The 21,528-nt window shown below is 38.4% G+C and overlaps 1 protein-coding gene across 1 annotated transcript in view; it reads right to left on the reverse strand.

Annotated features, from left to right (window-relative positions):
• TMEM117 (transmembrane protein 117) overlaps positions 1-21,528 on the reverse strand; it is a 224,719-nt gene that overhangs the window by 190,048 nt on the left and 13,143 nt on the right. The gene's annotated exons all lie outside the window — the stretch shown is intronic.

The raw sequence follows: 21,528 nt of genomic DNA on the forward strand, positions 1-21,528 counted from the left end.
AACTGAACAGGAGTGGAAAACTGACCCATGTAGAGAAAAGAATATTTACCATCTTTTGTTTTTTCTTTCCTTTGAATTAGTAATATCAACCTGCTGATCCTGAAGCTCAATGAACAGTTGTGCTGCACATCAATACAAAAACGGCAAGGAGTGATGCATTGGAAGGGCAACTGCCTAAACCATCACATTTTCTAGAAACCATTACATCCTAACACTCCAAAACAAATGCCACGGCAGGGAAGATCGCATGGAATTAGTCTAGACCTCAAGGCAAGAGCCACTTTTTAGTGGCATTTGAGCAGTGTTTTGAAAAACAAATCTATTTATAAATTTTGAAGTACCAAAAGTACCCCAAGCTATCTGAGATCCAGCATTTACTGCCATTTAGTTCTTGATCAGTAACAAGTCATTAAATCTTGATGGCTTCCTCTCTCTTTCCACTGACTAAAGACAGCATCACGCTAAATATCATATGAGATTGATATTAGTGATTAAGCATATGTGTTTGTCTAGCTTGTGCAAAAAAACCCACAAATGTGGAATGGAATTGGGGATTCAGGACATTTGGGCTCATGGGGAAAAGAGATTATTTGCTTTTCTGAGAATGTGGTTGCAGAACCAGTTGAGGATGTAAGAAATTGCTTGAACTAGAGAGAAAATCCATATGTCAGAGGAAAAGCCATCCCTTGAGTCAGAGACAACTCTTGCTTAAGCCCAAAAATACACAAAACCACATGGTTAGTAATGAGTAACTAATCACCTCTCCTCTCAGTAAAAATGAGATAACAGTATTGTGCATTCTCATTGCTCTTCTGTTTTGTGAGGTAGTACAAGGCTGCCACACTTTCTTGGCTGCTAGTCATTTAATGTCAAATAGGGAAGTCTGAAATAGTCTTAGACTCCAACAGTACTGAACTGCTGGGATGACTTCACCCAAGAGTGTGACATAGACTGGGCAAGTCCCAGGAGCCTTAGAATCAGTTTTGAATTCTACCAGTGAGACTTCAAATGACATTATGGACAAATCAGTTACACTCTACGCTCAAATCCTTGATCCACGAAAGTGAAAAGTACTATATTATCTTTCTTACAGTGTAGGCATTTGCTGCATTATACCACAAAAAGACCAAAAACTTGATTAAGCCCATAAGTAATAACAGAAAAAAATCATGTCACAAGAGAACAGAGCTTACAGCCATACTTATAAGTACTATTCATTTCCTAGTCACATATGTAGACCAAATGTTGCCACTGCATCACAGAGAACTAAACATTCCCTAGAGTATTTCAGCTATGACTGTTTCTCATGGTAATGTCTTGCCATTTCACAAAGGTAATATTGCCAGTTTGTCAGAACGTGATTGATTTTATTGTCCTATCCTCAAAAATCTTACCGCAAAACAGCAATCTTCCCCACCTTGCCTTTAGTAATTTATACTTGGCTTTAATGGTTCCTGCTTTTCCATGATTTAAATAGGAGTGGGTGAATGATGGCGTAAAGGTGAAGAAATATTTCTTTCAGTGCTTGACTCCCATCAAGAACCACACATAACATTCCAGGTGGGATTTCAAAATGGCTTTGTACCAACAGATAACATTTAACATGCTTAAGAGCAATATAGTTGCTACAGTGGTCTTTTTTAACTATTAAGGTAACTTCAGAAAGACGGATCAACTTCCATGCAGTTTATTAAACTAAAATTTGTCAAGTGCTGAGTTATAATGCCTCACTGCAATATTACAAAATAAGCTTCTACGGTCTTAATATTTTTTCACCATTACAACATAAAGAAAATCTCAGTTCCTTATGCGCATTTTTTCTGCAACCTATTTTCAAATGTTACATACTGAATAAGAAGCCAAAAAAAGAAAGAAAAGCAACAGTAATTACTAATAATGGTATTTTTAAGAGATGCTAAGAAAGATTCCAGACCATTACAATTCATTTCAAATGCTAAAAAAGGTGATTGATTCATACATAATTTTCCTTTTCATATCTAAGAAAGCTTTTTTCACGTGATGTATTTGAACCAGAAGTATGTCCCCTGACATATGTTATTTGCTTCCCTACTTTCATCAGGAAATCAAATGAGCCCATGTAGAATCTTATACTGTGTGGTTTTCTTGGACCTAAGCACTTTAATCGTGTGATGTGTTACACTTTATTCTGCAAAGAATGCCTTTTTCAAATAACAGTGGTATACCCTGCCGCTAAGAAAGAAGCTCTGCTTAGCCTCACCATTCAGGCGATAGGTGAAACTTTTGTCATGTTTTCTTCAGGGATGTATTTTTCCTGGACAAGCTGTCCTTCTCTGCCTTCTCATCTTACCTTTTTTGCTTTGTCCTCCTGCATTAACATAAACACAGGTATTTCTCACCTGTTTCCTGTAGCCCTTTACCCTTTTCAGCTTCTCACACAATTACATTCTATGCTCTACTCTCATCCTTCTTTTCCTCTTCTGAATCCCTCCATTTTGTTCAGCCCTCTCTTTTCCTAAACCAAACATACCTGCTGGCTTTTAGCACCATTATAGATTCCATACTTGCTTCTACATGAATACTCTATCACCTTTTGTCTTTTATCTCCAAACATTTTTGGAACACTGTTTATTCACTCACTCAAAGTTCTTTTTCTGCTGGACCTCTACAATTCTGGTACAGCTCCTTCAGCTGTTCTTATCAGAATTCCTAGTGACCACTTTCTTAAAGCTCAGCCATAACAGTTCCTCCTCATCCAGATGAGTATCATGCATATCAGTCCAGTTGTTCATACCCTTCCGGCACAGCAGAAGCCAAGACAACTGATAATTCAAGCAGTGAGGTAAAGGACAGAATCTAATTATGAGATAGTGCAGTCAGGGGTTAGAAGATGTCAAAAGAGTGAAAACAGAAGGAAGATGATGAGCTGGATGGGAAGTATCAAGAGAGGTGATATAGCAGTCTGAGGTGGAATGGTGTGGGATTGAGAGAAGCAATCTCTAGAAAATGCTGTTTAATTGTAAAGTCCAGTTTGAGCGTGAATTAAGGGTGGACACACAGGAAACTTGTAAGTGAGGGAAATTCTAAACAGGTGAGGTGTTCATTCAGGGAATGAAACAGGAAGATCCCAGGACTGGTGTGTGCTGCTTAAGACTGGAAAGGCAGCTTTGGGGCAGAAAGGCTGTAGGACCTGGGACAGACATGGCCTGAAGTGGTAGATAGGATTTGAGCTCTGGAGTAAGCACAGTTGGGGATGAGCAATCGCTGACAGGGCTGAGATTTTGGAATGAAGTGGGAACCATGATGCAGGTGGAGTGAACCAAGCTCTGCAATGGGGCAAAGAGGAACACAGGTTCCATGAACCAGTCTAGTAGTAGGGCAGCAACAAAAAGAATTCTGGCAGTGGAGAAGGGGAAAGAAAGGGAAAGTGCAAATACACACACACATGCCCCAAGCCCCTGTACTTTTCTTCTCTTTCACTGCTGGAAACAATGGCAGCCCCAGGTCTAGCTAGACTGAGGATAGGCAGTAAGTCTGTCCTTCCCTAAAAACCAAGCAGTGGCTACTATGGCAATAGCAATTTATCCTGACTTACTGAGAGGAGGAGCTTAATGATAAAAGGTATCTCCCTTGCAGTTTGATACCCGCTCTCTGAAGAGCCGCTGTTGCATATGGAATATTACCAACACCTTGGATTAAAAACAGTACTTGCAAAATAGAGTTGTGATTTTAGAAGGTCCAGATTAATGGAGAGGAAAAGCACAGACATGAATCTGGACTTCTGTAAAATAGATAACTACACCATTTCTAAAACAGGTAAGAGGATGATTTATTAAGTATTCATTGCACCTGTATTCTCCAAAGCAATATATTTTTTTCCTATTTAGCTATTACACACTGATTAATATGTACACATATGTACAAATTTTGTATTTTTCTTCAATTATTTTTCGCAAATGTTGTATATTTTAGGCAAATTCTTACACTTTAACTACCCTTCTACTGTAGTTTATGTTTGCCATATAGCATTAGCTCTCAAGTAAGTACATGAACATAATTTTTTAATCAGAGAAATAATAGCTTAATCACAGTAACGACTGAGTCATTAACAGGAAAGGACTTCAGTATTAGCACAAGCTACTTAACTAATTGCATACAAATACTGCTGTATATTGCTTATTATTTCCATCGTATTAGTAGCTATAACATGCTAAATGCAGTTGAACTAAAATACGTGAAATGCTCCACTTAATGCTCACATTGCATTATATATCCTTGCATATCAACTCAGCTGAATGTAAAAAGGGAATGCATGAAATGATTACCTAACAGGTAACATGTTAATGTAAAAACTGCAAATGATGCTTGATATTTTTATAACAAAACCTAGGACTCACTGTATAATGCTTTATTGATTTGATAAAATTACCTGGAAAGGTACACTTTGAAAGCACATGTAACTGAAACATACTGGTGTGTGAATAGTCAGAAATATGGAAAACTTATCTGGTAACTGGAACAGATTTGTACTACCTTAAAACATAGCTGGAAATAGGCAAATAAAATTCTCGGAGTAATTCTAAACAAAGAAACAAAAAAATAGCTACAATCAAAAAAAAACCAGTTCATGTAAAATTAGGACTTCTACCATAAAGAACAGCAAGCAAAAAGGAGCAAGGGGCAATGAGACCAGATAAGGAATAAAATTACATAAAATAAGCTATTAAATCATCTTAATTTTGTTATTGTTTTTTGTTGGCTTGGGTTTTTGTTACTTCAGGCCAAATTAATTGCTTATTCTGACTTTGTTAAACATGTCCAAAAACCCTATAGGTATGACAGGGAGGATTATGGTTCCTAGGATATATTTATACATACAAAATCAGGTATTTTTTAAATAAGCAAACATGCAAAACCTAATGGAACATCACAAGTTAAATGCTATATGAATGACTACCAGTGCCAAACTGTGAACTACAATTAGTTATATACACACATAAAGGTTCTTTTCAGTGACACAATGCTGCCTAACTCCAAAAGAAGTTTCTTCAAAAAGTATGTTTTTTTAGCAAAACAAGGTCTTCCATCTTCTCCAGGATTTTGGAGGCCATATCACAGGTACAAGGGGAGCACAGGCTAGGAAATACTTCAAGATTTAGGGCCCTGCAACCAACCAGGTCATCACCTGAAACCTGTTTGACTTTCTGTAAGAGTGTGTAGATGCTACTGAGGACAATAACAGAGGAGCTTGTAGATACTCCTTGTCAGAGTCACAGATCTAAGCCATGTTTCTTTAAGGCCAGGAGAAAAGATAACCCAATAGGCAGATATGAAACTTGAGTAAAACAGGTAACTTTTAAAACCTACAGCTTTTCTAGCATCTTTAGATCCCCAGCCCATAAGATGGTTGGATTCATTAGACTGCAGAAACAGAAACAAGAGAAAGATTAAATTCTTACCCATTAATTTAACATGCTTTCTTAATTACTCAATTGAGTGATGGAGCCCATAAATGTCAATCCTTTCTTAGGCATATGTGTAGTATTTAAATACCAAGCCCTTCACTGAACCAGAGGTATTCCTTTAATTCTGGATGCCCCATCATGTGGTTGCTCTTTCTGTCCACTTAATGTCCATGGACATCTCCATCAGTGGCTGAAACTGTTCAGCTGAAAAGTTAATCTCAATAAATTAGAACTACTTTTTAGCATTGAAAACACAATCCTACTTTCATCAAAGTCTGGCAAGTCTGTTCTTAGCACTAACAGTATATGCAACTCCTCCTCTGTCACAGCATAATGACACAGTGCTGTTGTGCATTCTGCCACTGCTAAGAAGTGTGTATGTGTGGTGGCTAGCCTTGTTTAAGAGTACATGGAGTAAGCCGTGAGCACAGCAATGCTCAGAAAAAGAAAGATTTCCTAAACTACAGGTGCAGGATTTTGAACTGTGAAGACAATAATGTCACATCCTGTATCTCAAATCATTCTGTTGGTGCTAAGATGGTAGACACAAATCTTGCCATTTACTGACATTAAAAGAAAATCACTTCAGAAAATCAGTACCTTACATATGCAGATCTGGACATCAGGGTAGCTCCAATGGCCTCAGGTTACAGCAGGGCATGCTAACTGTATTCCCACACTTAGTGAAACTGTTCTCTTATTGTACAAGGCTTCAAATTCTTCTGATGGAAAACAATAAGTTCTTATTATAGCACAGAGCTTGGGGTCAAACCCCTTTTGTTCTTTTCTTGCTTATTATGCTACCTCGGGAAAGGTTCTTTCTATCTCTGTTCCCCTGTGTCCACCCTAAAAGTCACTCACATCAACTGGAAAGCACACTGTTTCAAGAATCTAGTCTTGGTTTTGGCCTCTAAGCTCTACTATAATACAAAGAATTAGTAGGAGACAGAGTATTTTAGAAAATTCGAATCCCAAGGTAGACACATGGCAAATGCCTACACAAGCACATATTTTCTAATGACTCTGAATTCCAAATGCATCTTACTCTGCTGTGGAGTTCCAGCCCCTCGAGCTACAAAACTACCTTCGTATAGTTCAACCCTGAGTGCAGCCCAGTACTGAAGGTGATGAAGGGGATAGAGGATTTATTAGTTCCTAGTTCCTAACACAGTTATAAGGCTTTTTCTCACCAACTTGCAGCAAAGTGGAGCAGGGGGCACAGCTGCCTGCCTCCCTCCATTTAGACCTACATATAGGGCTTTTCCAGGAGCTTGATGAGATCAGGAACCCGGCATTTCAACTCCCTCATGCACCTATGGCTGTGATGTTTATAGCCAGTTAAGAGTTTATTTATACTGCCAATACAACTTGGAATCCAGTGTTTAGTGCCTTCATTTGTAACTATTGAAAAGAAAGGTAAAGAAGTAGGAAACACAATTTAATTCAAAGCACATGTGACCTCTGGCCAAGAGTATTTTAGGAAAAGATAACTTTCCTCTATATAGTCAAACCCCTTTTAACTGCATGCATGCTAAGAAAACATTACTTAACTATACTGTACCTACTAGAGTGGCTACATTTTAATGAGTTTACAGGGATATCTTATAAAATTCAGCTGAAGAACAAAAATTACACAGTTTGTGTAACCTTTTATATTCACAAAGACTATGGAGAAGAGCAGGAAAAGAGAAAGAGTACATCTATCCTGGGTTAAAGTACAATGCTTCAATACTTAACAAAATAAATTTAGAGAGCAAACATTCTCCACCTCTGAAATACACTGTGAGTAGAACAGATGGCTTTCTATCCATATTAACTTCCTGGAAAGTCATTTAACTGCTTTTGTGGCTGAGCTTCTAGAGATACAACTCTCCTTCCTATATTTGTTGGATACAGTCTAGTAGCTTTTTGTCAGCTCACTGACATGAACTGGGTGAACTGAATGAACTTGCAAAGCACAATAATGCAGTCTCTATTTAGCAGGTCTTCACTGTAGCTACTGTTTGTTGTGTTTTGACCTGTGTCTGTGAACATACCTTTGGAAAAGTCAGACTGTATTAAGGCTGACATGAAAGCAAAGCGTATTATGTTCAAAAAAAACCACTACTATCAACTCAATCCTTGAAGCTGTTTGAAAATTTTGAAGAAATCAGTAACATTTTGAGAAAGTTCTTTCTTGTATTCAAAGTGTGGTTTGTAGTGAGTAAAATTCCATCCTGTCATCCCATCAAGCACTGTAGTGGACTCTGATCTACAAATGGCTACTTGGATGACCTTCATACAAGGCTCCTGGCATCTGCTGCACTGTTTAGAGAGAGGTTCTAGAAACATAACAGCTGCAGTTGGTGACAGCTCATTCTAGAAGAATATTCCAGAGCTTATTATGTCTTTTATTAGTAGGAGTACAAAATCATTGGGAGTAAATATAAGACTTTAGAAGCATAAAAATCTGGTTTGGAAAAATACACTGCAAATCTATATTCCAGATATTCCATAATGGGCATTGATACAACCTTGGCCATAAAGAGTGAGACAAATTCTCTCTAACCTCACCATAAGCACAGTGGCTTTGGCCTGGGACATTCATTTACAGAAGAAATAATAAAAAAAAATAAATAAAAATAAAAATCCAGAGGTTTAGATGGACAGGTTGCTGTGGCCTCCATTACAGGCAGGATTTCATCCTGATTTGTTCCAGTGCTGTCTTTTAGATCCAAGTCACAGCCCACCACACAGAGGCCCATATTACACATGCCTCTAGGCCCAGTATGAACACTCAGGGCAACCAAAGCAAAGAGTGTGAGCAATTGCTGTCCTCCTGTCCTCTCTTCTGCTTTTTCCAAAGATAGACATAGACACATTAGTGGGTGAGGAGATGCTGCTGTTACTGAGGGTGTATGCTTTCATCTAGTGCACACTACCCTAAATATTAGACAGGAAAGAATAGGAAGGTTTGAATAAATGAATAGTTCATGAATAACTGTTTGTGGTGGTGGTGGTGTAGAGTAAGCTTTAAGTGTTACCTACTCTGAATTTACATTTTTATTTTTTCAGATAGAGTAGAGCTTGTACACCATACCATATTCCGAATTATTTTGCCTATTCAAGCATCCTGGATTTAACTCAAATGTTTTGAATTTTAAATTCAGTAAGTCTAATTCAACTTTTATTTTGAAAGCTGTTGGTCTTTCTTTTCCCTTCAGGCACACTCTATGGAAAGATGATGAATGGTACATGCACTATTTTCCTTTGCAACAGAAATCTTAAGCTGGAGTGGTACTGTTATTTGCTGATTCTGGTTTGCCTTTTCACTTTATTAGTAGGATTTCTAGGCAATGTACTTGCAATTCAACATTATGTGTACTGCACGAAGACATGGACAACCAACACCATATTTCTCTTTAACCTGGCTCTGTGTGACTTTACTTGGACTCTTATGGCACCCTTTTCAGTATATTATAGTCTCCAGAGGTTAACTGTCTTTTCCAGCCAAACATTTCATCAGACCATAACACTGTTTTTTAGTATTAACATCTATGGAAGTGTCTATTTCCTGACACTCATCAGTTTTGACAGATACGTAGGCGCTGTCCATCCTATCACTTCGTTAGCATGGTGGAACAAAAGAAAGGCCATGTTTTGTACCATCGCAGTATGGATCTTCATAGTGACTGCATCGATGCCAGAGATCTACTACACTGTTTCAGCTGGAAGACAACATGTCACCATAGATTCCCTGGATGACACAGATGGACCTTTACAATTTGTAGTGCCATTCACACTCTCCAAGGTTGTATTGAGATTCCTAATTCCAGTCACAATCATCTTTACCTGCTATATGTTGACTCTCAAAGCACTACTACAACTCAGTAAGCGCCAGCAAAGAAGGAACAGACTGATCAGACCTCTGTTACTGATTTCAGCTGCTATGGTCGTATTTGCTGTTTCGTTCATACCTTACCACGTTATGATGATGGTGCTACTAATTTACAAAATTAATTGTCAACCTCCCTGTAGGAACATAAGCACAATAAGTGCCATTTATGAAGTCACAGAGATCATCTGCAGCATCAACAGTTGCCTTGACCCAATCATTTTTACAGTAGCAAATAAGACATTCTATCAAAGAATTAAAAGATGCCATCCCAAGTGCCAGTGCTGCTGTTGTCTGACAGGAAGCGTAACAGACATTGCTTTGTCCCCAAGAACAATGACTTAAACACCAGTCTATAAAGACATGCATCTCCCACTGCACATTTGGCTTCACCCATCAGACCCATTTAAAACTTGGTTCCTCTGTTATATAGCAATCCCTTCAATAAGCAAGAATACACAGCAAAGCAGGGTAAAACTTAATGTGAAAAGAAACACTAGCAACGCCTAGCTTCACAGAATTGGAATTTTACATGTTTTTGTCATAAATATACCTTAATTTATTGTGAAATAACACTTGGAGTGAACAATAAAGAAAAGTTCTAAGTAGCTACTTTAGTTCTTGGTCAGAAAAATACAGTAATATTAAGAGCATATGGTGTTAAGGAGCCTTCTTACAGTTTCTGCTAATTATTCTTTCATCTGTTTGTAAGTGCTGCTGTGATTGGACTGTGCAATTAGTAACAATCATGATGCTTACAGCTGAACTTCCCAAGCACATGCAGAGAGGCTTTCTGCAAGTACTTCATTTTAATGCTGCTTGCACTGGGGTTTCTCTGACACTGCCAGTGGAACCTCATTAACCCAGGTAAGTGCAGCACATTTCCAAAAACAAACAAACAGAAAATAAAGAGTAAGATAAAGTCCCTGAGGGTAGAGGCACAGTGAATCTGCTCATGAAGCTAACAAGCATGGGTTGAAGAGCCTGAAGTCTTCCCCCAGGCAGCTTGAGTTCCAAACTGATAGGACACAGCAGTGGTGTTCCCCAAATGCTAGGCAATTGCATCTGCTTCTCATTAAGTGTTGTGCTTCAGGGGAGCGTGTGGGTCTGCCATGAACCCTGAACTTACCAACAGCAAGAACTGTGCATGGGAAAAGTTCTGAAATGCAGAGGTTCCTGAGCTGCAAGAAGAGTAAGAGACACTGCGACACAGGGGTGCTGCTTCTGTTCATTGAGGGTCTCAGAGTTTCAGGACAGCTAGGCTACAGAGCATTTTAATCATTAAGAAAGCACTATACACCATCATCAGAACATCCACCTTTAAGAGTCATTAAATATGTGCTCTTTCAAGACACTGTACAGACAAAATAATCATGTTCCATAATCAACCACCTGCTGACCTGATTTCTCGCCAAGTCCCACACACTATTTTGTCCATTCTAAAAGCCCGCATATCAGTGAGTGTATTAACTTTATTTTCAGAAGTTATTAGTGAGAAAGTACTTTTAATACACTTTGTACAGTGTCTTAATTCTTTAATTTCCATAGTTTTAATATAATTTTGTCCTCACATGTCTCTATGTGAAAATATTTCTATTCTACATGTATATTAAATCTCTCTTGTTGTGTATGTCAATTATATTGACTAAATATGTATGTACATATAATGCCAAGAACATCTTTTTTAATTGTCTGTAACTGTGACATGAAATGAAGACCAGGTCCTGAAACACTTTACATGTATATAAATGTACTAGCAAACTCATAGAACCTTGTAGCAAAATGGCATGCTTATATTCTGTTCAGGGGAGTTATGTACTCACTCACTGCAAGTGCTGCTTTTTCCCTTTGATAATTTCTTTTAATTTCTCTTATTTTAAAAGAAAAATATTCACCCCCTTTTTATCATGCATGAACTGTCTATTGGCAACATGACAGGGTTATAGACAATGTATTGGCTTCCCTAAGGAAAAGAGCTTTTTAATCCATGAATGTGTAACCACCAGCAATTACCTACTATAACGTAGACGTATTTACATCTCAGACCAATACGGAAACAATGTTAATGGCATTTAGTGGTAAGGGTGCTCTCAGCATTAAAAAATGATAAAACAGGAGAGATTAGTGTTGAAGCTCTGAGCTAAATGAGTTTATTGCACCCACCAGATTGCACCTAAGATTGTAAACAGTAAGCTATTTTCAAAATCAAACACCTGCTATTTTTATCTTTCAACCTATCTTTAAAGGTACAGATAAGCTGTTTCTTTCTCCACCTTGGTATTGCTTTTCAGCAAGTTACTTTGCCTGTTTTCAGACTGGGTAAAATTCAGTGTGAAATCAAAATACATATTCTAGACACAAAATTAAACACGAAAACTCACTGCAGTACTGGGCTAGAAAAGATAACTTCACATCTCTGGAAAGCAGAGATTCTCAGGTTCTACTTACCAGGACTTCTAATATATGAGCCTTTACAAAAGACACAACAATGACTCAGACCATCAGCTTCTCCAAATTTTCTAGAGATTTTTAATAGCAGAACAGTTGCTTTTCTTTTCAGACAGATCAATTTATTGTCACTGTATAGTATCTACTATATATATGTTAATATTACCACTACATAGTAAGCAAGTATCATGTTAATAAGGAAGGAAACATTCAACTCAGTAGAAACTGTGAAAACATTATTAAAGTCACTTCCTGATTTTGGAAAAAAATGGAATTGTTTCCACCTGAAGTGTCGCCTTTATAACACCTATGTGAGCAGCCTGTGCTTACATGTACCCAAAGCTGGCAAAATGAAACTAAAAATTTCAATTAAAGATTGGATAGAAAGCCTCCAGTGAGCTCAAGACAAATACAGTAATTAAAAGCTGTTCTGCTTCACAGATAACCCTTTCACAACTCATATGCAATGCCTTTTGCAAGCAGCATTAATGCAGATTGCAGAGATTCGTAAGGAAAGTCTAGGATTTCTCTGCCTGTGTTTCTGTGTGTAGAACGACAAACTAAGGCAACAGTGAGGAAATGCTTGAAAGTCAATGTGAGAGTCTGATTCCAAAAAAAAAAGCGAAACAACAAGCTAGAGAGATATTTCATTCTGGTCTGGTAATCAGAACATAAAACTCATTCAACTGAACAAGAATGACCTTTATATTCTCAGCATGACTAAGCTATGCAGTATATTCACATGGAAAAATGCAATATTAGATGCTTTTTATCTTCTGTTAGCATCACCCTACCAAACGGCTGCATGGTCCGGGGCACACACGGTGGAGCAATGCCAGCAACTGCCATTATGGGGCTGGGAGAGTATCAAGGAGTGCTTACTGTGCTGTACCAGTGATCAAGGAAGTACCAGGGAAGCAAACAATTTTTTTCAGGCAATAATCCAGATCTCAGCCAACTCAAAAGATTAAAGTTGTCATGAAATGTATATATCCAGATAAAACTGATTGCTGCTGCATATCCTTTGATCCTCCCTGACCCCAAAAATATAAGCAAGAAATACAGAAAACATGCATGGTAGTCCTGCTCTAAACTCTTTGCTGGGGACAAGCAGGAGCAAAGTGCAGGCTGCTCTAGTTCACTTCCGTAGCACTAAGGTGGATCAGTTTGCTGTTCCATGTTCACCTGCAGAACAAGGGACAAACTATTTTGACTCTAAAACTCTGTTAGAATCCTTTTCATTTTCTAGCAATAAAGCCATCTAACACAGGTCCCAAGGTACACACATAACAGAAAATGGGGAAGGAAAAGCAAAGAAACCACCTTATTCTTCTGAAAAGATAATTCCAAATGAACCCTGAATAATGAACAGAAGGAATAAAAGAAGACGGGGCATTCCCACCAAAAGTATCTGTATTACAGTGCCTCTGTCATCTGTTGTCCCGGCCTGGGCATCTCACACAACATGTCTTGGGCTGAGTTTAAAGGCACTGGGTAATCTTTAAAAGACATCTTCAGAACACAAAACTAATGAAAAATCCTTCCCTCTCTTACCTTCAGCCCATAATATTCAGCTGTGAATACACCCTAGTAGCTGACAAGGTTTCTAGACATTTGTTTTCCTGTTCACGAGTGATTCTATAATCAATTAAACATACTTTTTAAAGTGGTTTTGTTCAACTAGGCTGAACTAATACTAATGTTATCCTGACTGAAATCAAAGATTTTCTACAATATAAGTATTAAAAGGCAAAAGGCATCTGTTCATATTTACTTGGTCATATTTTTATTTGGAAATAAATGCTCCTAAAATGTTTTATTATAATATTCCCCAGATAGCATGACATAAACAAATAAAGTTAAATAAGTTCATTCCATTTTGCTACAATAAGTCAACAATAAACTAAACAGCCAAGAGTCAAAGTCAACATCTACTATAACAAGAATGTTGCCATACCGGTTTCTCACAGATCTTTGTTTGGATTAAATCTGAGGCAATTTAATGCCCAACTGTTATGAGTTTGAACACATTACTGATTGCTGTAACAACGCATTAGCCTACAAAACTGACTGGAAGGTAGCTTTCATGTCCCATATCTCAGCTCTGAGATACTGCAGTGATGGACATCTTTGTGATAGACTAGATGAATACAAAGTAGACCATAGCCTGAAAGATTTGACTGGTTTTGAATGTGCTCAGCAAAACAACTTTCTCATTTACTACTGTAAATTCATCACCATTTTATAAGGAAAAATTGTTAAAACAAAAAACTCTACGTTGAAGAGATAAATTCTGCTACAAATGTCCCAAAGCTACTTTCTAAGGAAAGTCATCTTCATGCAGCTACTGTTCTCCATTTGTTTTTGTAATACCTTTATCTCACAAACTACCTTTTCACACTTACTATGATATGAGCTTACATTGTTTAAATAAAAATGTTCAAATGTTCCTGGAAGTTCGGTTTTCTCTTCAATAGACATAAATGAATATATTCTAATATCAAAGTTTTTGTTTTCCACACCTCAGAAACACCTCACTTGATACAAAGCTATGACAAACAGTACCACAAGGTAGCTAAAATAGTTCACCTTTGTACACTGCTTTCTTCAATGGAAACCAGAGCTCTTTTAGTAGAACAAAACTTATGCCTAGACTGATTATACAACTGGAGGAACCATGGCAGAGGGAGGTAATGTGACTAAGTCCATCACCTGCCTTACAGGGAAATGTAGCTTCTCTGCTCCTTAGAGATAGATCTGAGTCTCAGGGCTGACAAGTCTACCCACAATGTACCTGGAGCCTAGTCAGAGGTGATGGGATGTGCTGGCCCCTGTGCAGGGACCCACCACCTCTATAGCATCCAAGCTCTCTTTTAAGGCCTTCTCCCAACTTACCACTTAGCAGCTCTATACCTTCACATGACTCAGCACAGATGGGACTTCCTCCAGCTGGGAAAGGTGAACTTTACTCAGGGGGCACTGCAGTTCTCCACTTTTGCAGTCTAAGGTAAAATGCAGCCTAATGTCACAAAACGTCATAGTCAAGGTCTCAGCTACTGACCTAGCTAGAAAACTGATGTCCTCGCAAAGTACATCATGTGCTAGGGCAATGGGAACCTTGGATCTCTGGTTTCCCACCAGTCCAGCCAACACTGGTCAGAAGACCAACATTAGCATTCAGGCACCATTCCTCCAGGCTTCTTGTGCAGCCTGTCTTACCTGATTTTGCTGGTCTCAAGGGCCTGGTGTGAATGAAAAACTGCAGGTGAGCATATGCAGGTGAAATTCAAAGCACCCTGCCTTCCTCTAAATTGCCACATAGCCTTTAAAGATTGCTTGCTATTTCTCAAAGAAAAATAGAAATACAAATATTCCTGGTAATGCACATTCATCTTTTAATACAAAAACAAGAAGAGGAAGATGGACTTTCCTGCTGCAAGGAAGGGGCTGATATTTTCTGTCAGGCAACCAAGAGCAGGGTGGTAATGGTCAGTGCCATCTGCTGCACTGAATGTTGCAAGGAATTCATAAAGGCACCACATCTCCCTCTTTGCTTTGCATTAATGTCATTACTATGACCTAGATGCAATAACCCAAGTGGCTGTGGTGAAAAAGCTGTAAAATGCATATCGTGTGGAAAGACTTTGAGCTATGCCAGAATGACAGTGTGTAGGCAGGCTTAAGTCTGATTTTTTCTGCATCTGTCGATTTCCATTCTAGAGGCTTAACATTTCATTTCAATTATAGACTTACTTTACTCTTACCAATGTTACTACTTCAGGTTTAGACAATTGTGCTGATGCAGTTAAAAGGAAACCTGTAAAAATAGATATTGATTTCCTATAATGTTTTAGTGAACATTTTTTAGTGGGGAAGCAACTGAAAACCCTGAGTTAGCAATAGAAAATGCTAACGCATTTTGTTCTTGAGTTGTAGAACTTTAAATTCTACGTAACCGCACCCCAGGTTCTAAAATGAATGTGAAAAAAAATCTCACTTTAGATGTCCTCACTGCATAACAAAAGAAAAGTCAATTAGAGGGCATGCAATTAATTATATTTTTGCACTCTTTATCCTTGAAGGATTTTTATCATTTTTAAGAAATCAGTGGGTTTTTTAACTGCCAGGCTATAAAAGTAATGTTATGATCCTCTTCCTTTTTTAATTTTAGAGCTACAATGTTTCATCATCTTATATGTAATGCCTACAGAAACGACATTTTCCTTCTTGGAATTCATTGGAATCCAAATTTCACATTAGGTACAAGAAGCATAGCAGTATTTATATCCCATATAATGCCGATGCTGAACTCTGAAGGGCAGTGCTCTAATCTCTGTTTTTCAATTCCAGTTTAGTGATACTTGGCAATGACTTTTCAGAATAATGATTTTTTTCTTTGTTTTATTTCCCCACATTGTTTGCTCTTTTCTCCTGAAACTGCACTGAAATTGATTCGCAAGCTTATTTTTAACAGCATATAGGGTTGCTTACAATGTATAACCCCGTAGCTTTTTTAAATAAACATTTATAAAGCCTTTTTTTACTCAGAAAACAACATTTTGTCATCTTCCATCTAGAAGTATCTACCAGTTTACAAATGGTCATTCTGGTGAATAGTCCAAAACCCACTATTGTTGCAAAGTAAATTGCAAACCTGAATGTAATAATTAAACATACACAGAGTTGAATACGCTTACATATAAATAATTTAACATGTTTAAATACTAGAGAAGATGCAGAAGATCATTTGACTGATTTGAATGAGCAATGCCCTTTTACACAACAGACACATGGAGTCTGACAGAAAACAGCCACCCACAACCTAACCCCAGGGCTGAACTGGAAATCAAAAAAGATTTAGATTTGACCATGCACTTTGCCAGAGATTTTCTACAGGGCTAAGGCAACCAGTGCTGCCTCTGGTAACCTCAATGCAGGGAATGTAAGGATCACTACTCACTACTGAGCATGCATGCTGCACCACTGAAGACTTGCACAGAGCAAGAGAAAAAGAGCATTACATGTCCTTGAGACAGGTAAGTAGCCACTTGGTCAGTCAAAGGTAGCAGGATGTGTTATAACAGGAGGCAGCAGGTGTCTTAACAAAAAGAATTTGTGTCTCAGAGGAAGTGAAACAATGCTCATTTTTATCACAAAATTATCTAGACTTTCTCCTGTGAGTACACTGTTTTCTGTCTAGACCCTCTCAGCAGATGCACACTTATATGCAGGCAGTTCTCTCTCTTGAGTTCTAATCAAAGAACTGAAGCCTGCAGAAAAGAAGTAAACTGACCAGCGACAGGTTTCTGATGCAATCTCAGTGTGTATGGGTTAAGCATGGGCCTTGTTTTATTTCTTCCTTCAATTAATATTTACAACTATGCTGACTCTTTGGACACTGTGATTAAATCTCAGAGAGCACAAACAGGAACCCCAGACACAAAGTGTGTCTGCATTTTCAAGGCACCAGACAAGTGGAAAGCTGATGCTGTGGGACCAAGGGGAAGGATATTCCAGTGACAAGCAAGTAAGCTCTCTAGCCTAAAATTAAATACAGAGGTACACTCTTAGACCTGAATATTTTCAGACTTGGTGGGAAATTACTGTTTCATAAGCTTTACAATTCCTAAATGGCATCCGGATAGGCACTTGTATGAGCACCAAAACGGAATACAATCATCTAATCAAGTCCTTTATAGAATCATAGAATAGTTAGGGTTGGAAAGGACCTTAAGATTATCTAGTTCCAGCACTCCTGCAATGGGCAGGGACACCTCACACTAAACCATGTCACCCAAGGCTCTGTCCTACCTGGCTTTGAACTGCCAGGGATGGAGCATTCACAGCTTCCCTGGGCAACCCATTCCAGTATCTCACCACCCTTACAGTAAAGAATTTCTTCCTTATATCCAATCTAAACCTCCCCTGTTTAAGTTTCAACCCGTTACCCCTTGTCCTATCACTACAGTCCCTAATGAAGAGTCCCTCACCAGCATCCCTGTAGGCCCCCTTCAGATACTGGAAGGCTGCTATGAGGTCTCCACGCAGCCTTCTCTTCTACAGGCTGAACAGCCCCAACTTTCTCAGCCCCTCTTCATACAGGAGGTGCTCCAGTCCCTGATCATCCTCGTGGCCTCCTCTGGACCTGTTCCAACAGTTCCATGTCCTTTTTATGTTGAGGACACCAGAACTGCACACAATACTCCAAGTGAGGTCTCACAAGAGCAGAGTAGAGGGGCAGGATCACATCCTTTGACCTGCTGGTCACGCTCTTTTTGATGCAGCCCAGGATACAGTTGCTTTCTGGGCTGTAAGTGCACACTGAAGCTGGCTTATGTTCATTTTCTCATTGATCAACATGCCCAAGTCCTTCTCTGCAGGGCTGCTCTGAATCTCTTCTCTGCCCAACCTGTAGTTGTGCCTGGAATTGCTCCAACCCAGGTCTAGGACCTTGCACTTGGCATGGTTAAACTTCATGAGGTTGGCATCAGCCCACCTCACAAGCGTGTCAAGGTCTGTCTGGATGGCATTCCTTCCCTCCAGGGTATTATCAGTATTAGTATGTGTTGAATGCTGGTAATTATTCTACCAGACACAAAACAGCCTTAGGGTTAGGCAATTGGACTTCTAACAAGTGGCTGACTCTGTCCCACTTGCAATATATTGCAGAATATTGTGCCCGCTGTAACAAATGCAGCTGAGAAAACTCCAATTCCATTAACTTTGGCCCAGATTCCCAGTTGCCATACTACCCCTCTGCCCTCTTACCATGGGATGAAGTATACCACTATTTCTAGGTATTAGAAAATAATAGTAGCAAAATACCAGCTACTTCAACAAATGTGTTTCATAATGGCACAGCCAAAACAAGTGGCATGGAATGAGCTTTCACTGGTTAAAACATTTTCAAGACCTATTTCAATCTGAGGCTGAAGTTTCTAGATACTGAAAAATTCCTTTGTGGAAAAAAAAGGTCAAGTTCCCTACTTTGATAGACAGGATTGTATTTACAGAATTAAAAAGTGGAACTATATTATGTCTTCCTTTAACCATCTACAAATCAGACTTTTTATATTTGATGTTTTTTCACACAGCTGAAGAATTCAGAGGAACCCCATGAAAATCTAAGGATAAATGTCTGTTTCATGCTGATAGCTTCCACTAATGCACAAATTCCTGCAATGACATAATATTAAGCATTGCTCATTAATTTTAATTTGCTTTTCTAGAAATAGTGCATCATTCGTTTTATGTGTGCTGTGTAATGGTATCAAATGGATTATTCACTACATGCAGACTGAAAGAGCGGAAATCCACAATATCAGTTAAATTGCCATATTCACTGTACTCACATAACCATATTCACATATTTAGTAGTAACCTTGGAAAAATGAATTTAAATCATTTGATAATACATTATTGCAAAAGTAACTGTACCTTTACTAGAAATACACTGGATGGAGAAACTGTATTAACAGTCAGTGAAATTTTTGACAAATTAACACTTCCATAGCAAGTTTCCTTTGGAGCTATATCAGATATATAATGAAACTAAATCTTCATTACTAAAAAAAGCCAGAGGGTGGGTAGGTTCCACAGTAGAACACATAAGAACACTCTTTCATGTAAGTGCATTAAAAGCTAGTAAGGGAGGGGAATACTGTCATTGAAAACTGTTTTATTTTTTCCAAATATATGGGGGATTTTATTCTGGTTTTGTTTTAAATTAATCCCCAATATAATCATTAAAATAGTGTATAGAATTATTAATTATTATTTGTCTTCTAGCATACTTACATCTCCTTATTTAGAGCAAATATCTTAAACTGGCAGTTTACATAGCTGCATATTCATTCAGTACCACTAGAAGGTGCTCCTCTGTTGAAAGATAATTATTTCTGTCTGAATTGCTTCTCAAAGCTAATTTTCCTCTGATAACTGTGGTTCTGGACAGTTGTTTACACAGACCGTCCTTGCAACAACCACCCCTGTTATACAACAGCAGGACCTTGTATGCCACAAGCACAAGCATGAGAATAACAGATTTGTTGTCGTTTTCTTTATAGATCAGAATCCTAGCTGAGCACGACTTCCTTTTTCCTGGAAGCTGAGGCAAGGAAATCATGCTGGAGATGAGACATTGCAAAGAGCCACAGTTTCTTAAGTTTAGGAATCATAGAATCATGGAAAAGACCTTTATGATCATCGAGTCCAACCATAAACCTGACAGTGCCAAGTTCACCAAACCTATTCATGGAGTAACTTAGGGCAGAATGCACCCCTAGAGAGACATTGACACAGTTGTCTGAAGTCTGAAGGCAGGAGAATTCAGTATAAAAAAGCCGTAAGACAACCATACAAACATAAGCATATGATTGACACCAATTCCACACCAGCAGTATCGGGCCATCAAACCACATCTGGAAATCCAAGGATCAATAATTCATATTTCGTACACAACCTTATATGAGCCTCAACCAAGTTAAGATTTAGTTTGATACCCAGAAATGCATTCTGCTAACTTCTGGGTACACAGAGACTGCCTCTGTAAGCTCGTTGCATACACAATAAAAACCTTAACTGAGAGCTGATATTATGCAGTTTTTCTTTAAACAAAAAGAATAAAAATAAATAAATAAAAATCTTCACCCTGCATAATTTCTGAAGAGTTTTGTGTCATCTGTGATTGGGTAAGATTTTGGTGAGAAATGGGAAAGAAAAGGGGAAATGAGGATGGACTGACCACCTAAGGTGAGCTGACTCAGATGTAAACGACAGTCTAGAAGTGACCACTAATGTCTGGGCATCCTTGAGAGCCTACATTTCATCAGTTCCTTTAGCTCAGATGACAGTGACTAGAAGGGACATTTACACCGCAAGAGGGTAAAGAAAGTAAGTCACCATGCAGTTCAAACTGTTCACACCATTACAATCTAAGGTTAACCCCCAGCAAGAAGCTTCCTGTTGGTAAGGAGACATACACATGGCCTTTCCTAAACTTCACCATCACAAGGGAAGCTAGCAGAGTAAAATCCTCCATGGAAGCACTGCCAAAACTGTTGCAAGAGGCAAGCTAACTGAGCTAAGAGGCTACTCAGATTTTGATTCTTCACACAGATCTGAGTGATCAAAATTGAACTAACTAAAGAAGAAAGGTGCTGGTGAACTGTTTGGATTAAAGCTTTTCCTGTGCACCTCAATGTGTTGATTTGGCAAAAGGCTGTTCTCTGGAAAACCTGTTTGGTGCTACCACAGAAAAGCATTCTACATCTAAAGGTACATCTGTCCAACTTTCAGATGGGTGATAAGTTTTATATAGTTCAGGATCTAGGAGAAAGAGAAATAATAAAGACATGCCAATGGTATGGCTTTCAGGTCCAGAATGCTTCATGTGCAGCATGCCAGTCCACTGCATTTTAATCTTCAAGTAGCCAAAAAAAAACTTGCTATCCTCAGACACTAGTGTCTTACAAGGAACAGACACAGAAAACAGTACATAGCACTTGTTTCCTTGAGGTTATGGAACATTTTCTCAGTTTTGCTGCTGAGCATTTCCAGCCTTTCAGAGGAAGATTTTTCCCTCTCAGAGTAACGAATTCAAATGTCTTTGTTCATTCTGAAGTTGCATTTCTTTTATGAACGCTTGTTAGACTACATTCAGTACACCTTATAGGTATTGAAAAATAACCATAAATTTTACCTCAAGGCATTCAGAATGGTCACAAAATATCCAGAGTCTCCTTGAGAGATCTAGCTATGAAA

Source organism: Melopsittacus undulatus, chromosome 5, assembly GCF_012275295.1.
Source record: "Melopsittacus undulatus isolate bMelUnd1 chromosome 5, bMelUnd1.mat.Z, whole genome shotgun sequence".
NCBI classification, from domain to species: Eukaryota; Metazoa; Chordata; class Aves; order Psittaciformes; family Psittaculidae; genus Melopsittacus; species Melopsittacus undulatus.